At 37.2% G+C, this 19,150-nt stretch overlaps 1 long non-coding RNA gene across 1 annotated transcript; it reads right to left on the bottom strand.

The window, feature by feature from the left end:
• Positions 1-11,089: 11,089 nt before the first annotated feature.
• Positions 11,090-17,212, bottom strand: LOC119722620. The gene is made up of 3 exons (XR_005270461.1): positions 17,202-17,212; positions 13,965-14,037; positions 11,090-11,108 (listed from the first exon to the last, which is right to left on the bottom strand). It is a non-coding gene; the product is annotated as an uncharacterized LOC119722620 (long non-coding RNA).
• Positions 17,213-19,150: the final 1,938 nt, after the last annotated feature.

Here is a 19,150-nt window from a genome sequence, read left to right as displayed (position 1 = left end):
TTATCTTTGACATATTTATCTGCCGCCAGAGGGTGCTCGTATAATGCATGACATCACTGGTCAAATTTTTGAAAAGTCCACCCTAAGGTTAAAAGGTTTTTTTCATTGTAGCTTCCAGTCTGGTGATGTTATCAGTCTTTCTCCCCCTGAACTTTTTCTTAGCATGAAGCTGATTATTATACATCAATTATAAAGTGATTTCAGCAAAGTTCGCCACACGCAACAACTGATTATTCACTTAAAATTTTTTTTAACCTGTCGCTAAAAGACGCTCTAACATTTTATGACGTCACCGGTAATTTTCTGTGTAAAGTACAACCAAGCCAGACACTAAGATCGTTAAAAGTGTGTTCAAGTTTGTCCACTTTCAAATTATAACACATTTCTGTTTTGGACCGGAAGGAAGGGTCATGTAATTTGGCACACATGATATAAAATGAAGATCCTGGATTATTCTATCAATTTCTGCAAAATTCGAGTTCAGGTCTGTCACAGTTGATTTTATATTGATTTTCAAAGATTCAATCTACACATCTTTAATTGCTTGTAATTTGATACATGATGACGTCATCATGACATCATCTCAATTTTCACCTTTAACACATCCTGGTCTACCTAAATACCGAGTTTCAATCCAATTGGACTTACATTTCTCTAGATATAGGACTTTTAAATATGCACTTTTAAGATGACGTCACGTGACCCATGATGATGTCACTCTTCGGGACAAAAGTTCACTATGGGGTCCTTACATAGGTTAGGTTTTATGAGAAAACAAGTTTGTTTAAAGGGAATATACATCCTTTGCTTTTGCTTTAATTTTCAGAAATGGATGGAATTGGGGGGTTGGAAATACATAGCAAATATAGTTCCACTAACTTTTCTGAGGTTTTGGGTTCGAAAATGCTATAAAAACCAAGAAAAACAATCAATTTCCTGTAGTCTGGTTCCCTGACTCCATATAAGAAGAAACAGAGCAGTTTACATACATTGGGGAATTGTAAGGTCAGGGAACCAGTCTAGCTGGCTTGTACCCGTTCATAGGTGTGTAATCGATTGCAAACAAGTGCGATGGTCAATTGGGGCCAGTATTTGAAAAAAAGCCAGTTTTTTCCAACGCTGGTCGGCCGACCAGCGTTGGAAATTGATACAAAAATACCACTTTTTTTGAAAATGACAGTATACCAGGTGCCATGATTTTACAGGATGCTTTACACTGTCATTCACTAACAGTCCAGCAAGGTATTTCAAAATGATTTGGTAGTTTTATTTTTTGATGTTTGCAAATGTTGTATTCTCCCTTTAAGGTCAAAAGTGCCGTGGTGAATTAACGTGTACAAAGTCTATGGGATTTTGGGGTGGAACCCCCCCCCCCAAAAAAAAATAGAGCTATGCCATGACAGGACATAGGCTTTTCCACATCTAAAAAAAAATACATAAAATAAAAAAAAATCTAATTTTTGTATTAGTAGAAAATGTAAAAGGTATATAAATTAATAAAACAATTAGGTGATAATTTCAACTTGACTTCACTTCAGATTGCGCATACTATTGACATAACGGTATCTACCTACCCACCAAGTTTCAAGACAATCGAATTACCCTTATATGTGTTTTGAAAAATCGCATTTTTGATGACGTCATCGTGATGTCACACATTTTTTTTAAAATTGTCTGCATATACCTATACCTTACACAAAAAGAACTTTGAATTGAGCAAGTTGGGTTGAAGCGATATGGTGATAATCTTTGAAACTTCAAAAATCGATATAAATCACACAATGACGTCACTTGAATTTTTACCTATTACACATCCTGGCCTACCTACATACCAAGTTTGAACCCAATTAGACTTACCGTTTATGAGATATATCACATTATAAGGCACTTCCGGTTTGGACCAGAAGGAAGGGTCACGTGATTTGGCATGCAGGAGATAAAATGAAGATTCTGGATTATTCTATCAATTCCCACAAAATTCAAGTTCAGGTGTGTCAAGATTGATTTTATACTGATTTTCAAAGATTAAATCTATTAATCTTCAATTGCTTGTAATTTAATACATGATATACCTCAATTTTTACCTATAACACATCCCGGTCTACCTACATACCAAGTTTCAACCCAATCGGACTTACAGTTCTTTAGATATAGGCTCTTAAAGTTTGCACATTTAAGATGACGTCACGTGATCCATAATGGCGTAATCATGACGTCACTCTTCGGGACACAAGCTCACTATGGGGTCTTCACATAGGGTAAGTTTTCATTAGAAAACAAGTTTGTTTTAGGTCCAAAGTGCTGTGGTGAATAAGCGTGTACAAGGTCTATAAGATTTGGGGTAGGAACGAGAGGGAAAAAAAAGAAGAAGAAACTACAGATCTATGTCTGTTTGCAACAGAACATAGGGCTTTTCCGCATTATGATTTTTTATCAATAACACGTCCCTGACTATGCATGTGCAACGTTTCAATAGTATCAGACCTATGGTTCTTTAGATATATATTTTAAAATATGCAACTTTAAGACTACGCCGCAAGACCCGTGAATATCATCACCTACCAACAGAGTGCGCTCGAATGATGCATGACGTTACTGGTCAGATTTGTGAAAAACCAACCCTTGCCACACACTAACATCGTTGAAAGCAAGTTAACATTATGTTAGCAATTTCAAATTACACAGCACATCCGGTTTTAACCGGAAGGAAGGTTCACATGCTTTTGCATGTAAAATAAAAAAAATGAAGACCCTGGATAATTCTATCCAATCCCGTAAAAGCAAAATCAGATCTCTCAAAGTTGATTTTATATTGATTTAATATAAAATCTAGAAATCTGTGGTTACGTGTTATCTGATACTTGATGACGTCATCACGACGTCTTCATTACCGGAAGGCTTGAGAGCTATGTTAGCTGTGCTATTTGAAGCAAACATCTGGTTTATTACTCTCGAGGTTGAGTTTACTGCAATTTTGTTAATGTTTAAAGATCTTTTCATTGTAACTTCCGGTCTGATGACGTTTTTTTCGCGCATAGGTGTTGTCTGCATTGAGGTCATCATATACACCAATTTTGAAGTGATAACTGCAATTTTTGCCATAGACTTCGACTGAAAATTCATTTACGACTGTTTTTAACTTGCCGCTAGAGGTGCTCTAACATGTTATGACGTCATCTGTATTTTTTTGTGTGAAGTACGATCTGGCCACAGACTAACACGTTGCAAGCAAGTTCACATCTCTTTTCAATTTTAAATTATAGGGTACTTTGAGTTACTTCCGGTTTGGACCAGAAGAAAGGGTCACAAGATTTTTCTCACAGGAAATAAAAGGAATTGATTGATAAATTGATTATTCTATCAATTCCCGCAAACGTCAAGTCCGGGTCTCTCACAGTCGATTTTACACTGATTTTCAAAGATTTAATCTATTAATCTTTAATGTGACGTCACGTGACCCATGATGACGCCATGATGACGTCACTCTTCGGGACACAACTATGCTATAAGAACTATGCCTATGCTGAGTTTCAATGATGTACGACAAAGATTAATGCCAAAAGTGGCACGGAGAAAAGACGTGTACAATGTCTATGGGATTTAGGCGACAAAAAGAAAAAGAACTAGAGGTTCGCATTTGTTGTTACAAACGCAAAGTAGTCGGGTAGACAACCATTTCATTAGACATTGTCCAATTAAGTTATGAATAAGTTTATGTCAGAAAAAAAGGACTAAGAACTTCAACATTTCCAGTACCAATTATTTTGTATAAAAAGAATGCGTTTTTTAAGGTATGATAAATTTCAGTAAACAGTTAGCAACACGTACAAGTTATTTCCGGTTTGATGGCGTCATCAGTCAAAAAGGGGAAGGGAGGGCACTTGTTTATTATTTAGTAAAAATAACGCATGGAAATATGGAAATTAAGTGTATGATATAATAACAGATAACTTCCAGTTTGATGACGTTACAGTATTTGGAAGCAAAATGTCAATTTTAAGTGTAACAGATGTCATTTTTTGGGGGGCAAAAAAGTCATGAGACAGGGATCAAACGATGGATTTAAATTCAAAATAAAATGATCATTGTTGAATTCTCCCTACAGTAACTTCCGGTCTGATGATGTCATGATTATGAAACCTTGCAAATTCATTTGTGGTTGCATAAGGGGATATATAGGGGCAATATATCATAAAAATTTGATTGAGAGTTGTAACATTTTAAAAGATTAAACGGTTTTCGATGTGCCGCTAGAGGGCGCCCTTTAGTGGGATGACGTCAAAATTATGTTTTTGTGATTGGCATTCCTCACTTAACTCTTCCATAATATATTTGTCTGTAGTAAAATGCTTCCGTTTTCGAGTTAGATTCAGTTTCTATTGCACTTCCGGTAACACCGGAAGTAAAGGTCAAGCAGTTTTGTGCCCGGGAATAAGAAATGTTGCTCAAGGCACTGTCTACAACCTCACAAAAAAACGAACACGATACTCTATTTAGTTCAATAGATATAGGTCAAAGTATTTTGTCAAATCGTGCAATCAAATCGCTTGTAATTCGATACCTGATGACGTCATGATGATGTAACAACATTTATAACATCTTTGTAACATGGTACAAGTTCACATTAGGTTTTATGATCATACCGTAAACCGTTCGGAAGAACTTGTGCTTTGTTTCAATTTCAGGCTAATGTCTTCATTTTGAATTCACCTAACTTTGACCTTCCGGTAGACCTGGAAGTAAAGGTCAAGCGAGTTTACGTACACGACAAAAAATGTTTATCAATATATAGTCTATCTGATTACAAGGTTGGAGCATAATTGATCATTTTGTTGAAGAGTTATAGATGAAAGAAGATCGCCATTTTTTCAACGAAAATCGCTTGTAATTTGACACCCGATGATGTCATCATGACGTCAGTGTACTATGCACTACTCGGAATGAGGGTCAATATATGTTACAAGTAAGAAGTTCATATCATATACCGTTTTATAGGAGAAAACCCGCGGAAACGTGCTGTACGGAAAAAAAAGGAAGAAAGAAAGAAAGATGAATCGCAACAAATCCAAAGAGTTTGGGGTTTGTTGAGTTACAAACGCAGAGTGGTCAGGCGGACAGCCTTTTCATTATACACTGCCCAGTTAAGTTAGGAATATATGTTTATGTAGAAAAAATCACGAAATTAAATCACGAAATTAAATCCCTTCAAGTACAATCAATGTTTCAAAAAGGTATCTTTAACGGTGTGATAAATTTCAGTAAACATTCTATGTGCACAAAAAAAGTTATTTCTTGTTTGATGACGTCATCAGTCAAAAACGGTTAGTGAATACTGATAAAGTTCGGAGAGGATAATCTTTCATTGTAAAGTAGTAACGCATGAAAATATGGGAAATATAATTGTTTGTATTAATAACACCTAACTTCCGGTTTGATGACGTCACAGCATTAGAGATCCAAAGGTGAACATTGTAATGGATATCATTATTTGGACTTTCGAAGATATGACAGGGATCAAACGATACACTCAGTGTGCCCGGCGGAATGCTGAGCGTTCCGCTGGGAACGGCTGCCGTTCCGCGGGAATGTCCTGCTGGCGCTGGACCGTTCCATACTTTTTCGAGCACATGTTTTGAGCCGGGGAAAGCAGAATCACCGAAGTGCGAATCATGACAATTTGCAACCTATTACTTCACACATGGGTTAGCGTGTGTCTTTGCTCTACAGTACACGTACATGTGCATGCACGTTATACCTCTAACGCCACGGAGGCAGTGTTTATGTACAGTGTATACATGCGATACAAATTACTGGGTGCCTCAATTAATAATTGCTGCATTAAATGGTCATATTATTACTGCATTAAATTGTTATACACAAGCTACCCACACATAAACATCCAGACTTTTAGATGCGGACATTTTCCTTTTTACTGTCACGTTAAACCATAATCGACTTCAAGACTACCATGAACGAACATAGTTGTGCAGATTTATACTAATAACTCATTTATTTTAAACAGCTCACATGTACTTTCGTGCGGTTTTACTCAGAAAATAGAGCGTAGTAGGGAAGTCTTCACCAAAGAGCGATGAATTCTCAAAGAAAACAATTTGTAGTTGGACGCATGATACCCAATTACAGACATTCCCATTGGACTGTTCCCGTTCCCAGCGGAACGTTCCGCTAGGCATATGTGCCCAGCGGAACGGTCCAATGGACCGGGCTGGACCGTTCCGGTGGAACGGTCCGATGGAACGGTCTCCGTTCTGACGGGCACACAGACCGTTCCGGCGGAACGGTCCGATGGAACGGTCCAACGGAACGTTGCCGTTCCGACTTTTGAGACGCTTTCTAAATTAAAACTATGATCCTTTTCAAATTCTCCTTTAAGTAACTTCCGGCCTGATGGCCTCATGAATTTGAAACCTTACCAAGTTATCTGTGGTTAATCAGAGAATATCAAGGGGCGATTTGGTAAAATTTGGACGGATGGTTTTAAAATTAAAGTAGGGAAACTCTACTTTATGTGCCGATAGGGGGCGCCCTTTCGGATGTTGACGTCATCACACTGTTTTTTGCATCTTGCATTCCTCACTAAACACTTTCATAACATATATGTCTGTAGTAAAATGCTTCCACTTTTGAGTTATATTCAGTTTTTATTGCACAAGTAAAGGTCAAGCTGTTTTGCGTCCAGGAACACGAAATGTTTCTCACGGCATAGTCTACAACCTCACGAAAAAAACGAACACGATACTCTATTTAGTTCAAAAGATATAACGCAAACTATTTTGTCAAAATTTGCCCTTAAATCGCTTGTAATTTGATACCTGATGACGTCATGATGATGTAACAAAATTTATAACGTCTTCGTAACATGGTACAAGTTCACACAAGGTTTTGTGATCATACCGTGAACCGTTCGGAAGAAATGTTGCTTTTGGAATTCACCTAACTTTGACCTTCCGGTAGACCCGTAGTTCACGTACTTGACAAAAACTGATTACAGAATACAAACATCATTGAATGTTTATTTCAAGAGTTATAGGTGAAAGTAATTGGTCACTTTTTAAGATAAAATCACTTGTAATTTGACACCTGATGACGTAATCATGACGTCAGAGTAATATGCACCACTTCGGATGAGGGTCGATATATATTGAAAGTTACAAGTTCATACCATATACCGTTTAAGAGAAAACCCGCGGAGAAGTATTGTCCGGAAAAAAAAAAAAGAAGGAACAATTATAGACAGTGGTCGGGTTGTGCCCGACCACTCAACTAGAGGTTTGCGTTTGTTGATACAAACGCAGAGTGGTCGGGTAGGCAATTTATTTCATGAAACACTGCCGAGTAAAGTTATGAATACGTCGATGTAAGAACAAAGCATCACGAAACGTCATGCTGACGTAACAAAATGTATAACATCTTCGTTACATGGTACAAGTTCACACAAGGTTTTGTGATTGTACCGTAAACCGTTTGGAAGAAATTTTGCTTTGTTTTTATTTCAGGCTAACGTCTTCATTTTGAATTCATCTAACTTTGACCTTCCGGTAGACCCGGAAGTAAAGGTCAAGCAAGTTTATGTACAGGACAAAAAATGTTATAAATCTCATTACAGAATAAGTGAAAGTAATTGGTCACTTTTCCAACTAAAATCACTTGTAATTTGACACCTGATGACGCAATCACGACATCAGAGTAATATGCACCACTTCGGATGAGGGTCGATATATGTATTTAAAGTTACAAGTTCATACCATATACCGTTTAGGAGAAAACTCGCGGAGAAGTATTGTCCGGAAAAAAATAGAAAGAAAGAAAGAAAGAAAGATTAATCGTAACAGATCCAAAGAATGGTCGGGTTGTGCCCGACCACTCAAGAAGAAGAAGAAGAAGACGAAGAAGAAGAAAGAAAAACCAGCACAAAAAGAAAGGCTTTCTGCGGAAAAGCCCAAAAATCAGAACAGAAACAATGCGCTTGAAAAGCAAAAATCAGAACAAAAACAATGCTTTTCTGCTTCTAAGCGAAAAAGAAAAAAAAAATTAACGAAAACAAAGGCTGTTTTGGCAAGCTTGCTGAAACAGCCCAAAAAAACATCTATATGAAAAAATGTGCCGAAACAACCAAAAAAATTAAAATTTTGAAAACAAAGGCTGTTTTGACAAATGTGCCGAAACAGCCACAAATCAAACTGTTTTTGTGAAAATTTACATTATCTTATGTAAATACACAGGAACAAAAGAAATTGGTTTCATTCACCAATATTCTTGAAAAGTGGGTATGCTCCTAGGTGGGATGAAATATTCTGTTTTTGACATTTTCAACTTGTTATAAACCAAAACAGTGACCATAAATTAAGCCTTTTTAAAAATCCTAACTAAATAATATTCTGTTCCATAAAAGTAACCCTTCAGAAAGGATTACTAACAAATATTACTTAAGACAGACAATACAATAATACCTCATCACATCCCCATCGTTCGTACCAGTGTAGATAAGCTCTTGAATTGTGCATCACTTTGGCTTTTGAGAGAAAACATTGAGCTAATTCAGCACAACTGTTGGTATTTGCACAAACTGTCAAAGATTGTTCAGCTGATCCAACCAGATTTTCCATCCCTAGAAATGAAACAAACCAAATTATTTTCAGCAAAAAGTAAAACCGATTCCACTTTCATGAAACATTTTGCTAAAAGCTGTTTAAAATTGTTAAAAAGACCACACACAATATAAACAAAGGCCAATACATTTTTTTTCAAAGTTTTGTCAAACACCAAACAATGGATTTCTTTCTCCACAGCCTTTGGAAATCTTTCCCATACATCTGAATGCAGAGTAGAGTGTTAAGACCCTGTGCCAACCAAAAATCAAACATAATTACCAAACACTAATGGTGTCTGATTATCGAAATTCAATAATCTATTAATCGATTAATTGTAATCATTTGGCTGAAATTATAGCAAAATCATTTTGAATCAATGACCTAGCCCATATCATGAAGAAAAGCACTGTAAAATAAAATACAGATCAGAAGGCATTTCTTCAGTTTGTATGCACTTCAACTGGTGAAAAAGAAAAAGCTGAAAAAGGCTACGCTAGCTACTTCACTTATGACATAAAAATGTGCAAGAGGTAAAATGCTGTCTATGTCACATCATCGATCAAAGAACTTCCAAGTTGGCGGCTGCCATTTGATACCCACATGTTCAAACTTGACAATGTAAAACAAAAGCTGGGGCAAAGATTAACTCTAGACATAAAATTTACTTTGAAAAAATACACAACATAAAAAAAACAAAGGATTTGGCAGTATTTGCTTGCCTTTAATAAGCAGAGCTAATACCTTCTATTAATTTTGTTCTGCACCTTCTCATAATGCATATGGATGAAATTAATTTTAGGCATCAGAATGAGGCCCCCCCCCCCCCCCCTATGGAGCTTGCCCCAAAAGTGGTGTGGCGACGCGGCTTTTTTTTCTTCAAATGTCGGCTGATGACTGCAAATGGTGCCTGCCTAAAATTTAGTGCAAAATATATGGGAGCCCAGAGAGGCCACATAAAGCTTATACTCGATCATAACCCCATCTAAAAACACGTTAAAATTGTGCAACAGCAGGATTTTAGTAGAACCAGTGAGTTTGGCGGTTTTGAGACATCATCTTACATTGAAAAAATTTTGCCGACCCACATGGCTACGGCAACTCGCGCACAGATGAGAAACCGCAGCCTTTTTTTTTGGCCTTAGCCAGTATTTTTGTCCTGTTGAATGTTTCATTTAAAAAAGTTGTGACCAAGGGCATCAATCGCAGCCCCTGATTATCCAATAGGCACAGTAGGCACTGTGCCTAGGGCCTACGAAAAACTTGGGGCCTATGAAAAATTCGGGGGGCCTACAAAAGATTCGGGGGCCTATGAAAATACCCCCCAACTATTTCTTTGTCCTTGAATAAAAAATGTAGCCTACCGCATTGGATTCTGTAGCTTTTGATTCTCGTAACAGAATAGCTTATTCAAATACTCCAAACTCGAAAATGATGTTTACATGATATGATGATTTTTTTTGCTAAAACCTTGCCAGTAGTTAGAAGTTGCCTCAGATCACGCCACAGAGCATCTAGAATCGTTATTTTTTTCGGGGCCCTTAAGCGGGCCCCGAACCAAACGCCGTTTAGGCTTCGAACTGCATTAGCATGATTATTTCTGATCATTTCTGATCAAGATAGACATGTACCACTCCCACTTTTGAGAAGCAATTAACGCCCTTGGTGCCAACGGGCGTTTAGAGCTAGGACCTATACCAGTTTGTCCTGGCTTGATTTTTACAGTGCTTTGGGGGAGTAGGGCCTATGGAACACTGGTGCCTAAGGCCTACGAAACACTTAATCCGGGCCTGGTAAATCGCTTCTCAAAAGTGGGGAGGGGGGGGGGGAAACATACCTTGATCAGAAGTAATGCGAGTGAGATGCGCGAAGTCCTTATGGCATGCAAAATTTTGGATTCTAGAGGCTCTGTGTTGCAATCTGAGGCAAGTTCTGACCACTGTGACCAATTTTTTGTGAGCAAAAGATCATCAAGTATACATCCTTTTGAGTTTGGAGTCACTGAATCAGCTATCCTGAACTACAGAATAAAATTCATATTCAGGGACAAACAAAGAGGGGGGGGGGGGGGACAAAGGATACGATATCCCCCCACACTTTAAAAAGTGGGGGGACATGGTGCCCCCTCCACTGATTGACATCCATGGTTGTGACCTGTGAAAAACAGAGCCATGGCACTGTATGAGGTGTGGTCTATGACTTAGTGGACCAAGACTACCCTGTGAGTAACCAGAGGTCTCGATGATACATCCAGCTACATGTTGAGCCATGAATACTCTATCAAAAAGCCACACTTATGGCAGCACATTCTGTTAGAGGCAAGCATCTGGTGCAAGGGAAATGATTTCGATAACAACAAAATATACCTGTCCAGAAGTCAACTGGAAATGGATTCCATCTGATGCAATTGTAGCCTGCTTTTAATTTTCTTTCAACAGTCTTGAAGGAAAAGAGATTTGCATCACCTCGGATCACAGCTAAATTAGCTAATGATACATACTGAACACGTACGAAGCAGGTTAAGAAAATGGTGATTAAATCATAAAAATATGAATTCACAAATTTTATCTTACTCAGTCCATGTTAATACAGTAGAACACAGTTACAATGAACACCATGGGGTCCATAAAGAATAATTCCTTATAGTGGTTGTTCGTTATAGTGATTGTGCATTATAAAAGAATTTACTATTTTGGGGGCCAAATGGCATGTTCATTATGATTATGATGACGTCACACATTTTTCAAAATTTTATGCAAATACCTATTACCTAACAAACCAAATATAAATTTTTTTTTGAATTTTGCATGTTGCGTTCGTGAGATATGGCTAAAAGGTCCACAAATTAAAATATTCATAGAAAATCGCACGAATTTTCAACCCAATCAGACTTACTGTTCTGTAGATATAGGACTTCAAAAATTTTTATGTTTTGTTGGTCCTTTTGCAGTCGATTTTCAGAGTGCTTCATGCAGTTAAAGGTTGTTCAAATTGCTTAGAATAATTCCTAAAATATAATGTTATCACATGACGTCACATGCCCTGCAATGACGTCATCTTGAAAACCCTTCTCAATTCCTATTTTGTATTGTGGTCTTGGTTTGAACCACATTTAAAGTCAATCCGATTAAAAGAAAGTGTGCAATTTTGGAAGCAGAATAAAATTATAAATATTAAAAAAATTTAAAAAATCAAACGATGATGTCATCGTGACGTCACTTCGGACTTTGCACACTAGTACCATTAGGCCAAAAAAAAAAATAAGTCGGTCTCTGGTCAGCGCGCGCGTCGATTTTAATCATGCGCGTCAATCTTTTTTTTTCCCAAAATGTTCCGCGGTAGCTCCAACAGCCGCACATCCTCAATTTTTTTTTACCAAAGAGCACCAAGGAATGGGAAATTGCACCAAGGCAAATGATCGAGAGCACCAAGGCAAATTATGGAGGACACCAATGTACATAAGGAAACCAAAAAAGAAAATAGTAACCCACCTTGTCTGTACAATCCAAGCTTAAAGAAAAAAAAGAAAGAAAAAAAAAAAGAAAAATAACAAACACAGAGCTGTTTCTTAATGATCATTCTACTGGCATGTATTCACATGTAGAAGTTTCATCAAGGTTGGATGTGTAAATTACATAGATATCTGACTGTGTAAATGGCACTTAAATTTTCATATATAATTTATGCATACCAAATTAGAACCAAATTGGACCTTTGAAATTGAAACCTTAGTTCTTAAGATATAGGCCTCAGAAAAATGAACCTTCAATGTGACGTGACATAATAATAACTAGAGGTTCGCGTTTGTTGTTACAAGCGCAGAGTGGTCTGGTATTACAACCATTTTATTAGACATTGTCCAATTAAGTTATGAATATGTTTATGTCAGTAAAAGGACCAAGAACTTCAACATTTCCAGTACCAATTATTTTGTATAAAAAGAATGCGTCTTTTAAGGTATGATAAATTTCAGTAAACAGTTAGGTACACGTACAAGTTATTTCCGGTTTGATGGGGTCATCAGTCAAAAAAAGGGAAGGGAGGACACTTGTTTGTTATTTAGTAAAAATAACGCATGGAAATATGGAAATTAAGTGTATGTAATAATAACAGATAACTTCAAGTTTGATGATGTCACAGTATTTGGAAGCAAAAGGTCAATATTAAGTGTAACAGATGTCATTTTTTGGGGGGCAAAAAACAAAGTCAAACGATGGATTTAAATTCAAAATAAAATGATCATTGTTGAATTCTCCCTACAGTAACTTCCGGTCTGATGATGTCATGATTATGAAACCTTGCAACTTCATTTGTGGTTGCATAAGAGGATATATAGGGGCAATATATCATAAAAAATTTGATTGAGGGTTGTAACATTTTAAAAGATTAAACGGTTTTCAATGTGCCGCTAGAGGGCGCCCTTTAGTGGGATGATGTCAAAATTATGTTTTTGTGATAGGCATTCCTCACTTTAATAACACTTCCATAATATATTTGTCTGTAGTTAAATGCTTCCATTTTAGAGTTAGATTCAGTTTCTATTGCACTTCCGGTAACACCGAAAGTAAAGGTCAAGCAGTTTTGTGCCCGGGAATAAGAAATGCTGCTAAAGGCACTGTCTACAACCTCACGAAAAGTTTAGTTCAAGAGATATAGGTCAAAGTATTTTGTCAAATCGTGCAATCAAATCGCTTGTAATTCCATACCTGATGACGTCATGATGAGGTAACAACATTTATAACATCTTCGTAACATGTTACAAGTTCACACAAGGTTGTGTGATAATACCATAAACCCTTTGGAAGAAATTGTGCTTTGTTTCGATCTCAGGTTAACGTCTTCATTTTGAATTCACCTAACATTGACCTTCCGCTAGACCCGGAAGTAAAGGTCAAGCGAGTTTACGTACACGACAAACAAATGTTTAGCAATTAATGGTCTATCTGATTACAGAATACAAACATCATTGATTATATAGTTCAAGAGTTATAGATGAAAGTAATTGGTCACTTTTTCAGATAAAATCACTTGTAATTTGACACCTGATGACGTAATCATGACGTCAGAGTAATATGCACCACTTCGAATGAGGGTCGATATATATTGAAAGTTACAGTTCATACCATATACCGTTTTGGAGTAAACCCGCAGAGAAGTATTGTCCGGAAAACAAGGAAGGAAGGAAGGAAGGAAAGAAAGATTTATGAGAACAAATCCAGACAGTAATCGGGTTGTGCCCGACCACTCAATAAAACAATTTGATATTAAGGTACATGTATCTGGTAATTTCAAATGAAAGATACACCTTTGTTACAGTTGAAAGGTTACATTTTTTTCAGGAGCAATAAAGGATACTGGGTTTCCTAGTTTATCATATCTGTTAAGCGTGCTGACAAGACCCTCAGCCATAGCTTCCCATGATGACTTGCTGTTGAGAGAAGCAAAACAGTACATTTTAAATGAATATACACTGCATGTGATGTTAAGAAACACTACAGTTAACAAAATAGCAACATTGTCATATAACACAAGAACTTTTGCAATTGAGCCATACAATTCGTGTGTTGTGAATTAAACTGTAGTATTGGGTCTTGCCGGACATCATCATAATAGGAATTTATCATTTCAAGTTTTTAATCTAGAAATATAATTCAAGGATGCAAACTGCTACAAGCTGAACAAGAAATTAAACCAACTTGTTGGGATACTGAGCATAAAACTGCAACAGTTGGTTTCATCAAATGCATACAAGCTTCTGATTGTTAAGACCTGATGTTAAGAATCAAGCTCGATATGATCTCGGAAGCTGCAGACTCCCAGCGAATTTGTGTTGCTCTTTGCATGGAATGTGTACGGCTATTGTCTATGAATGAGATCTCGAGAGCTGCTATATGCAGCAGACATGCGGCTATTGTCCCCCGGTTTATCGCCTTTCATTGAGCTGCGGCTGTGCAGAACATTTGTTCCAACTAACCAGTGTTGTAGTACTCGTACTCCGTACTCATACTTGAGTACTACTCAAGTACTTTTTTTTTTTTAGAGTACTCATACTCGAACTCGTACTCGAATGTTAAAGTACTCGTACTCCAAAAGGACGGTACTCGTACTAGGGCAGCAAAGCACTCGTACTTGACATGACAAAATTGTACTCGATCATCAAAGTACTCGTACTCAAATAGAAGTCGCCCAACCACTGAAAATTTGGCATCCGGAGAAAAGTACAGCCTTATGAGCTACCATGATTAGCCGGAAGAACATAAAGTCCCTTTATCCTCGTTTGTGTGTGTATTTTTCACCTAAATCTTTTCTTTTCGCGAATGGAAAGCAAATAGCGGTAGTTATTGTCTAGCATTAACCATGATATAGGTTTCGAACAGCACCCCCATGGGAAGATGGTGCAGGCCCCCCCCCCCCCCCCCCCAAGCAGCCTGTTAGGCGCAAGGAAGCTAATTCAATCACAATAACCATCTCTGCCCTCACAGGTACCCATTTACTCCTGGGTGGAGAGAATTTACTATGAGTGACAAAGTGCCTTGCCCAAGGGCACACGCACCATGACCCCGCCAGGACTCGAACCCACAACCTGCAGCTTTACCCACAGACCACGAATCAGTGCCCTTAACCACGAGGCCACAGCACTCCACTTTCAGCACAGATGAAATTTTTGGGTGCCCTCTAGGATGAGAACCCTGGCTATTCCGCTGCACCCCACCATAAAATTTGAAATCCAGGCAGTGGTTTAAGACCCAGACATTTCCCCCCCCCCAAAAAAACAAAACCCCTGAATATTATGCTCTAAACTAGTTTAGTTGTATCGAATGAGTTAATTTATAGCAGATAAAAATATTTTTTTCCAACATATTTGCTGGATATTTCACTCAAGTACATAACTACACAAAACTAGAAGAGGGTACAGTAGGTACTTTGGGAAACAATAACAAATTGTTTTTCTAAACCGAAAATATATCTTCAGATTAAAAACTGTGCATCATCTTGTAGCTTGTTTAGTACCCTTCAACTCATATAACATTTGTTATGAAAAATGTTTCATTTAGTGCAGACACTCCGGGGGACTTCTGACGGTAAATTATGTGGAAATATTAAAAAAAAAGAAGAAGACATGTTCGCTGATACATTTTTACAATCAGCCAAAAACGGCCTGAGTAAAATTTTCTATTTTCTTCATAAATTGGTCAACTGATTGCACTGATTGCGGAGACCATGGGGCAGTGTTATGTGCACCACGATACTTGAAGGAAAGTCTGCTAAATGATTAGTTTAGGACGCTGAGGCAATAATTCAAAATCAGAAACAAAATAATTGGAAGCGGAAGCAAAAAGTTTCACTTCTCAGATTGGAATATCAATATTTTAATTGATGTCTGATTTGATATAACAAGGTATAGAATTAAATGAATGACAATCAGTTCCCACAATGGCAAGTAGTGTTACAAATAAACCAGTGTTACAGGAGCTAGGCTATAGGATTATCATGGTCTGCAATTGTCAAGTAACTTAAATTTAAGTACAAAATGCTGTTATCTTGAACTCAATATTACAATCCTGTTTAAAGCCAGAGTCCATCATTTGTAATTTGTGCATTTTGTTCGTTTGAAGCAACAAAAGTGTTCAAAATCTAATGAAGGATACTGAACAACTAACCTGATGAAGTTTCAGCTCAGCTTCAGCTGTATATTCCGAGAAAAACAGCATTCTAGGATCTCAATTTCAAATCAAAAGTTGCTGAATCATGTTTTGAATTGGGCCTGAATTCAGCGTCCGAGACACGTACTCACTGAGTCGGTTGCAGCTATACGCGATGTCGCGCACTGATCCGACGAATTATAGCAAACCGCACGCGCGTGTGCGTCGTGTCAATGCTTGCGAGTGCTTCGCCGAATAACAAAACGAACTACTAATTTAAATTTTCCTATGGTGCTTCTTAAGACGCACCGTTGGAAAGGCCTTCTTTCGTTGATTTCTTCAAAATGAGAGCTTGCCAGAAAGAATAATTTTACAGGGAGTTTAGTCCCCTTACTATCTTTCAACCAGTATGTTTTTCAACAATAATTACGCCAGTTACTTTTTTGGATAGCTGCAAATTATGGACTCCAGCTTTAATTGAATTGCTTTTGATTTCTGTTCAGTTAAATTGAGTTTCATTAAAATGTCCTTAATGTCACTTAATTTCTCATAATTTCCATAAATGTCCTTTTAAATTTCTCTAACAAATTTCCCCGAACGCCAAGCTGGGTTGTGTTATGGCAACAGACTCGCCAACCTATCACACAAAATATTTTATGGGGCAAGAAACCAAAGCTAGGATTAGACATACAACAGTCACTGTAAATTACAGACATGAAACAGTCACCTTGTACGACCATGTGATTCACTCACAAAAGTTTACAACAGATCGAGAGGACAAATGAACCCTAAATTACTCTTTTTCCAATCAACACATGAACTTAAGATTTGCCCAATAGTATCAGGGATAATAATGTGAGACTATGAGACACAAATCATGCGATAGATCTAAGAATATTTTCATCAAAAGCTAGGTTTTGGGACACAAACTATTCTTCAATGTACTCACACATTGGCAGCTGATCCGAAAAGGACGATATTGCACATCACTTTTCAAGATGGCATAACACACACGTAGATTAATGCGCCACACAACCCCTCTCTTGATACTATTAGCTTAATAATAGTGTTTTTAACAGTTACAGGATACATTCTCACACATTAATAGAATTTTACAAATAAGTGAATCAGGGATTGATGCGTCCAAACTGTTTTAATAATTACTTTTACTCAAAGGAACTATTTGCACTACATGTGGATGAATAGTGGTGACATGTCGCTACACGCTATAAATAGAACTGATGAAATCATGGTCTCACACGGAGACTACGGAGTCTCTCAAAAGACACGGACCCCTACAACTTCCCTGCTTTGAGACCATGCACCCCCGAATGGTCCTTCATTAGCAATTCCAATTATAGGCCACAAATACAAAGAATTTTTTCCAAATATCAGTAATCATACACATACAAAACAATGTCATAACAACAATAATAAACTAGAGGTTCGCGTTTGTTGTTACAAACGCAGAGTGGTCGGGCAGGCAATTTGTTCATGAAACACTGCCGAGTTAAGTTATGAATATGTTTATGTAACAACAAAGGATCACAAAATTAAATCCTTTCCATCACAATAAACTATTTTGTTGAAAAATACATCTTTAACGGTGTGCTAAATTTCCGTAAACATTTTATGTACACATACGAGTTATTTCTGGCTTGATGACGTCATTATTAAAAAAAACGGGAAATGAATACTGATTTAGTTCGGACTGGATTAATGTTTATTGTGAAGTTAAATAACGTATGCAAATATGAAAAGTATAACTGTATGTATTTATAACACCTAGCTTCTGGTTTCATGACGTCACTAGAATTTGGAAGCAAAATATTAACATTGATTGTTATGGTATCGTTATTTGGGCTACGAAGATATACGACATGGATCACACCATAGAATTCAATTTAAAATATGATCATTTTCAAATTCTCATCGACGTAACTTCCGGTCTGATGACGTCATGAACTTGAAACCTTGCTAAGTTATCTGTGGTTGATCAAAGAAAATCACGGGGCGATTTGGTAAAATTGGAACCAATGTTCTTCAGATTAAAGAAAACAAACACAACTTTATGTGCCGATAGGGGGCGCCCTTCGGACTATGACGTCATCACACTGTTTTTGTGACTTCCATTTCTCACTAAACACTTTCATAATATACATTTCTGTAGTAAAATGCTTCCGCTTTTGCGTTATATTCAGTTTTCATTGCACTTCCGGTAACACCAAAAGTAAAGGTCAAGCGGTTTTGTGTCCGGGAACAAGAAATGTTTCTCACGGCATAGTCTACAACCTCACGACAAAACGAACACGATACTCTATTTAGTTCAAAAGATTTAGCACAAACTGTTTTGTCAAACTTTGCCCTTAAACCGCTTGTAATTTGATACCTGATGACGTCATGATGACGTAACAAAATGTTTAACATCTTCGTAACATGGTACAAGTTCACACAAGTTTTTATGATTGTACCGTAAATCGTTGGGTAGAAATTTTGCTTTGTTTTTATTTCAGGCTAACGTCTTCATTTTAAATTCACTTAACTTTGACCTTCCGGTAGACCCGGAAGTAAGGGTCAAGCGAGTTTACGTACGCGAAAAAAAATGTTAAGCAGTTAATGGTCTATCTCAATGCACAATACAAACATCATTGATGATTAAGTTCAAGAGTTATAGGCGAAAGTAATTGGTCACTTTTCCACCTAAAATCACTTGTAATTTAACACCCGATGACGTAATCATGACGTCAGAGTAATATGCACCACTTAGGATGAGGGTCGATATATATTGAAAGTTACAAGTTCCTATCATAAACCGTTTAGGAGAAAACCCTTGGAAACGTGCTGTACGGAAAAAAAAGAAAAAAAGAAAGAAAGAAAGATTAATCGCAACAGATCCAA

Source organism: Patiria miniata, unplaced genomic scaffold, assembly GCF_015706575.1.
Source record: "Patiria miniata isolate m_02_andy unplaced genomic scaffold, ASM1570657v1 HiC_scaffold_16, whole genome shotgun sequence".
NCBI classification, from domain to species: domain Eukaryota; kingdom Metazoa; phylum Echinodermata; class Asteroidea; order Valvatida; family Asterinidae; genus Patiria; species Patiria miniata.
Note: the sequence above shows the minus strand (reverse complement) of the source record. Positions and strands in the feature narration are given on the sequence as shown.